Raw genomic sequence first — 7222 nt, 5'->3', positions numbered from 1 at the left:
AGGCTCAGACGACCAAATCCTTAAAATAATTTAATCGTGATGCAATAACCAAACAACAAAGAGTGATCTGCCTCCGTGTAGGGACCGGGCCATGGGCTTTTAACACCCCTACAGCCTAAGGGCAGGAAAGTCATAGAATCACAGAACTATTCAGGATGGAAGACACCTCCAACATCATCAAGTCCAGGTTGGGTGTCATCGTCTGGTTATGTTTAATAGGCATATTCATGCCTATAGAGTAATATATATAGATAGGAGTTTTTATATGACAAAAATATAGACTCAAAGCAAGCGAGCCAGGGCAGAAGGAGGGGGAAGGCTGTCTCATGTATGTCGAAACTATTGCCGATAAGGCTTCATTTACAAGTTAATACATGTAGCTTGCTCCGGAGATGGGTTGTTTCTCGAGATGATCTAGGAACTCCCAGGCGATGATCGTCCCGACAACTACCCGAGATTAGGATCACTGGAACCACGGAAAGATACATCTCAATGCCGGGTTCCCGTAACTCCATCATCGATGTACATTTTTTCCCGGACCTCGGATTGTTCAACCCGGCGCAGAGAAAAGAGACTTTATGAATATGTGGGACTTTGAATAGAAAGAAAAGGCTGATCACCGAAATCCCGGCCTCGAGCAAAATAAACTGTATAAAAACTGCTCGCCCAGGACTGGTGGCGTGAAGCATAGGAGAGACCCTCTGCCAGAGTGGTCAGACCTGTGTCTCACCCAACGCCGATTCCGGGCTCGGCTCTGTCCTTTTCTTTGTGGCTGGCTTAGATAGAATTCGATCCAAACAATAAAAATTATTGTTTTTTTTCTTTTAATTCGGCTGAGTCAATTTTTACCTATAACAGTCTCCAGCCGATCTCCTTGCCGGGCCACAGGTTCCTGTCCCTGTTGTTAGGAAAAGGGTCAGTAGTTCTTGGCCTGGGGCTTCAGCCATGCCCGGGGCACCTGGATGGGCCAAAACCCACACACCCAAGACCCCTAGGTCACACGATGGGATATTAGAAGGACACGTGATTAAAACTTGGAATTTCCTTTCACCAGATGTTTCTTTACAGAGGGCTGCCTGGCCCTGTTGTTCTTGTGGCATCAGCTGCTTACAGGAACAGATGTAAATCCAGAAAGGATAGTGCCATCTTTGGCATTGTATTGACACAGCTTTTCAAACTTATGCCCTGTCCCCAGTATTTCAGGTTACCGGGAAGCAGACAGAGCAAAGAAGTCCTCAATATCAATCCCATGCTCATTTTATACATTTCTTTAAATTGGTTAGACTATGAAAATGTGTAAAGGCTGCTAATATGAATGCAGAATTTTTTCTCTTTCTACAATAACAGGTCTGTCACCAGAATACCCTCCATTTTCTGTGCAGACACCAGGTCCTGTAATGCAGGCACTGATTATGTTCACTACTATGGTGCCATGCACAAGAAATGGCCAGGAGAAAACTATTTGCATTTTCATTCAACTGAAGCTGGCTAGTTTTGTTTGTTATCCATCTCCCTTAGAGACACTATTCCACATAAGAGTCTGTTTTCATGGACATTATGATGTTACTGCGACACTGTGTTTCTCTGACTAATTTTCAGTTTCATTTGTTCCCTCACACTTTCAGGTCTTGGAGTTTGTGTTGAATGCAAATGGGCAATTTCTGTTGTGTCACCTTTGATTTCACCTGATGCTCTGTAGTTTACCCCATCTAAACAACACCATAATCACACAGTGGATAAAGTCTGGATTTTGCTATGGTTTAACTGAGCAGTCCTTTGCGCCTGCTGTTTAGTTGTCATCCAGAATTACAGTGGGTAATCTGTGGCAGAAACATTTAAGTCAGAACCCTATTAAGTTGTTTCAGAGAGGTGAGGGTAGCATTTTATGAGCATTAATTCTAATTTGAAAAATTGGATTTTACCAAACCAAAAAATAAACAGGCATGAGAGAGAAACAGATATTCTAATTAACCATGAGATGAAGGCTAATGATTTGAGTCCAGCAAACTCTCCTGAAGCAGCAAGCTGGCCAGCAGAAAATACATGTTATAAACAAGGAGACCTTCTCTACCATGGGCTTGCAGGAAAAACAGTGTGATGTTCATCTATGTGATGCTATTTAATATTTCTCATCAATAAGCAGCAGGAAACAGAAGGGCATATGAATTCATCATTGCAGAGGTAATGGGTATACGAAAGGAGTTGTTTTAGGATTGAATCCACACTGTGTCAGAGTGCTTGTGTGTGCTTTATTGTATTACATCAGTGAGTTGCTATCTGTGTCATCCTGTGAAATGCATATTTCACCGTCAGTATTAAAAGACTGAAATTATCTTTACTGTGAGTTATATCAGTATGTCTTCCAGAGGTGCAGGCACTTTTGCAATACACGCTGCATGCCAGGCTTTTATATTTGGTCTCAGATTTGTTGATTACAATTACCCATACATTTCAGTCCTTTGGAAAAATACTAAGTAAGCAATGTGAAGTTACAGCTGTACACAAAGTCTGGATTCTCCTCTTTCACATGTATATTGTTTACAGTTTAGTCCATCTTAATGCGTGGCTAAAAAGATACTGGTATCTGTACAGTTTGTATTGATTTTGTTAAATGAAAAAGCAAAAATTACATTTGTTATAATATTTCAAATCTTGGTAACTATAGTTGCCTGAAAATGTAAGTAGCAGGTGAAATTTCTCTAGTAAATTGAAAGATACCTGCAGTAAACTGAAATTGAGAACTTTAAAGATTCTCATGGAATTTGATGGTAGTTCTGTGTCCCAAGCTTGTCAAAGCTTTCAAACACAGTTGCTTTATCCCAAAGCTTGCATTTGTGCCTTGCCTGAATAGAAGCTGTGCTCCATTTATAACACTTCTTGATATCCACAAAGATGGTGTGGGTGATACTCCACATTTCTAACCTTGTATCTTGTGCTGTTGTGACAGACACACTGTCCCTTGCACAATGTTCTTGCCAAATGCAGCACCTTAATCTCTGCCATTTCAAAAGATTCATCAGTTTGGAGCATGACTTTACTTTTCTGTGTTTCTGTGTGAATGTGGATTTGTGCGCTGCTGCTCTCCCAAGTGCACATCCCACCACCCACCAGCAAAAAAAATCTATTCAGAGATCATTATAGCCTTCTAAAGCAGCTGTGAATTCATGCTACTTGAAAATCTGTCTGTCTGTCTAAGATCATGAATTATAGATTTAGAAATAAAAGCTCTGTCTCATCCACAGAAGGTAATTGTATAAGCTGTCCTGTTCACTAAAATAGACATATTCTTGAAAAACTACAGTTTGCAAGTTTTTTTAGTCCAGTCATTGAGGTTGTGATCTGTCCCAGCTGTACTGAACAGGCATTGCCTTTAACTTTCATTTTGTCAGAAATTTGCCCCCTGATACTCTGAAAAGTAGGAATTTCAGGTTACCAGGATTACAAATTACTGATGCCTGTGACGGTGGGTTCTGTACTTTGGACCTCAACCCTTGTACCTGAAGCAAAATATTTTTCTTTCCTTTGAAACACAGCATATGGTATTACAGTGCTTTCATGATTTAGATTAAAAGAATGGCTTTATATAGCTAATCTTTATTTTTGATAATCAGGAGAAAATAAAAACTTTCCTGTGAGCTTATTATTAACCACTACTGTAGAGGCTGGAAACTCTAGGCTGGAGTTTATTTGCCTGAATACTGAGCTTGAGGTCTATGCTGAATGCCACATGAACTACTGTTTAGCTACCCTTCCCTTAACTTACCTTCAGTGAGCCATTCCTGCCAGATAACACTGTCTGCCAAATTCACCAGAGACAATTTCTCCTGCATTTCAAGGGTGACAGATTGAGAAACGTTTATTTTTATTAACTATTTCCATCGTCTTGCCCATAAGCCATTTACTGTGTGTCTTATGGCATACCTAATATACGTTATTTATTTTGTGAGTCTTTAATGATTTGACTGAACAAGCATTCTGAAGAGCAGGTAGTCTTAGAGGAAAGAAAATGTTGCTCTGAAGTGATGCAGTATTTGAAAAATTTTCCTTAAAACAACCATGCTTCTACTATTTTCTAGCTAAAAAAATGAACATGAGACAAATTAAATTCCATCCAGCACTTCCAGCTGCAGACCAGGACTTGCACATGGCTGAATGGCGCAATCTCTGAATTCCAATTTCCTGGCCTGAAATTCCAGTCTTTGCAAACTTCCTTGACTTTTATCATCTTTACTATACTGTAAGAGCCTGGAGAGTTTTTCTGTCAAAAAACTTCCAGGATTAAAAAAAAACAAAAAAACCAACCTCTTAGAAACTATTCTAAAATGAAGGTAGCTGCAGCTAATTTAATTCTGCCAATCATTCTTACATATTAGCATACACTATTTTCTACAATAAAGTCACTTTGTTAACTGTACATTTGGATGGAGTTACTGAATGAAGATGTTCTATATATTTGTTTCTTCCTATCACATTCCAGTATATGGGCAAGTCCTTATTCAGCAATCATCTTACACTTCCTGCTGGACAAGGCCAAAGAAGTAGCATGTGACTAGATGATGGGAGGATTATACCATGAGAGACATTCACAAGATACAGAAGCTGAAATGTCAAAGATAATTTGAACATGGGTGTTTCCACTCTTGGTGTTGTAGCAATGGGATTCTTTTAAAAAACTGAGTTTTGTGGATTTTTTTTTTTAATGTCTGATGGAGTGTTTCCAGAAAAGCAGGAAAATAGCCCTCCGTCTGTGCAATTTTTCACCAGTTGATACAAGGAGTCTCTTTGTTTAATAAAACCTTGCCCCACATGAGTTTTATTATTCTGTGAATATGTTCATGGAGGGTAGCTTGCTCTGTTCCACATGCAAATGCACAAAAGTGAGCCTCTCCCACTGTCATCCTTAAGTCTTCATGTCAACATCTGTGCACTGAGTTTATCAGTCCACTGGCAGATGACTGGAAATTAATGGGGGTCTGCAGGTGCTCTAATTCCTTCTAAAACTGTGTGGTTTTGGCCCAAGAACTAAAGGACTGCTCGCCCTTTGGTGTAAGAGTGAACCTGGTCCTACTAGGAAGTGCACCTTCTATCAAGTTCTTTTAATTTATGAGGATAGTTTCTAGAGTTTTCTTCACTGGTATCTGAGCATGGCAGCCTTTTGTTGCCTCAGATTTTTAAATCTGAACTGATCACCCAGGTTGTATTTTCTTTGGTTGTTGAAGCAGAACTAATTGCAAAATAGAGGAACTTTGCTACTGATTCACAAAAATGAAGAACTGTAGGTCTTTTCAGCACCACTCAATGACCCCCTGCATGTTTTGTCCTTGTGTGATTTTTTTTGTTGTTCTGAGCACAAAAGAATCATTTTAATAAACTGAACTAAGAAGGAGAAAAAAGTTTTAATTCAAAGGCACTTTTATTAAAAACCGCTTCAGAAAACAGCAGGTTGTAACATAGGAAGCTCAATGAAACAGAGGGGAAGATGAAAGATCTGAGTGTAAAGTTTGTTCCATATTCTCTTTTTAGAAAAAATACTACTTTATTCAAAGATTTCCCTTTGGTTTGCAGGCTTTTCAGTGAGTCTGAGACTGCAAACTATTGTCAGTCTAAACTGCTTTTTCAGTCAGTCTTCAGACTAACTTCTGAAAGTAAAACCATAAACTTCTTTCTTTTCTCACATACTTCCAATTAAACTTCTTTCTCCTTTCTTTAAATACACTTGTGAAACTCAGACTCAGACCTGTAACATTTTTCCCCCATTTGGTTTTGTTCTAGTTCATGCTGTTTTGCACAGAAGTTTTGTTTTACCCCTGCCAAGGTGGTGCACCCAGCACCTCTTGAGTGGAACACAGCCCTATTTTGCAAAATACAGCAATTAATGCTCATGATAGAGCTGGAGACAAGAGTTGCTGCCTTGCAAGGATATCACAGGCAAGGACGGAAGTCCCTGGAACTCTGGGGGAAGGGAGGATCAGGATTTGGGGGTGTTTCACACAGAGCAGAGCTTAATTTGGCTCTGTGTTGAGAAGCATTTTCTGCTGCCAGGATGCCAGCACCTACCACAGAGGTCAAATATCACCTACCAAACCACAGCTCTCATGGCAGGCAGAGACTTGTGGGTCTTGCCAAGTTTTGGTTAAATCTGGGAGCTCAGGGACAGGGGAGAGATACAGATTCTTTTTAGCAAAGACAAGAAGCCATAAGTATACTCCAAATTACAGCTTTGCAGTTTCCAGAAGGTTTTTCAGTTGTCACACAAATTACAAGATACCATGTATTTTATAACAGGGGATAAAAGTCTCTGGTAAAAGACATTTTGTCTTGAGCATTTGCTGAGCAAGAGTCTTTCAATTATCAGCAGCAATGGAAAGATGACTAATCTTCATGAATATTTCTGAGAAAAAAGATCATATATTCCACATGACTTACTGAATATAAAGCTTGTTAATTTTAAAGAAGGAGAACACACACACACACACACACATACACACACACACAGACACTCACTCATATATATATATATATACACGTATATATACACTCATATATATACATCAGTTGCTGTATTTTGAAGGATCTTCCTTCTTCTTTTGAAGGAGATTAATATGTAAGCTATTTATTTGTAAAGTATTATGACACTTAATCAGCGGGGATTGCATGCAGTAAATTGCAGAGAAAAGACTGCTGAGATTTCAGTCAAAACCTAGGAATTTTAACCTTGATGTAAAAAACTGTTTAGCTTTAAAACTGGAACTGCTCTTTGTCAAAAAAGCTTCTGTGGTAATTCTTAGTCACCTTCCCCTCTTAGCAGGCCAAGTTGCACAAAACTAATGACAACAATAAAAAATGGCTTAGGCAAAACATTACTTTCTTTTATATTATGGCTATTACAGTAGATAATAAGATAAAAAGGAGTTTAAAATTAGTGTATGTCATATGGTTTCTAAGTGCTTTCTCCTGACCAAAATGGCTTTAAATGGTCATGTCACAAAGGAAGAGTAAGTCCCCAAAGGAAACCCTACAGATTTAAGTTTTATATATATATATGTGTGTATATATTTACACACATGTGTAAAATAAATATATTTTAATCCTTAATGCTGGCTTTCTTCCATTCAGTAGCAAAATGAAGCAAAAATGCTTAGGAAAAGCATATTAAAAAGAACATCTCTCTATTTTCTCCAAATGGTAATGTCTTTGGTAAATACAGATATCAGCAAACCAG

This window comes from Vidua macroura, chromosome Z, assembly GCF_024509145.1.
Source record: "Vidua macroura isolate BioBank_ID:100142 chromosome Z, ASM2450914v1, whole genome shotgun sequence".
NCBI lineage: Eukaryota > Metazoa > Chordata > Aves > Passeriformes > Viduidae > Vidua > Vidua macroura.
This window is presented reverse-complemented; position numbering follows the sequence as displayed.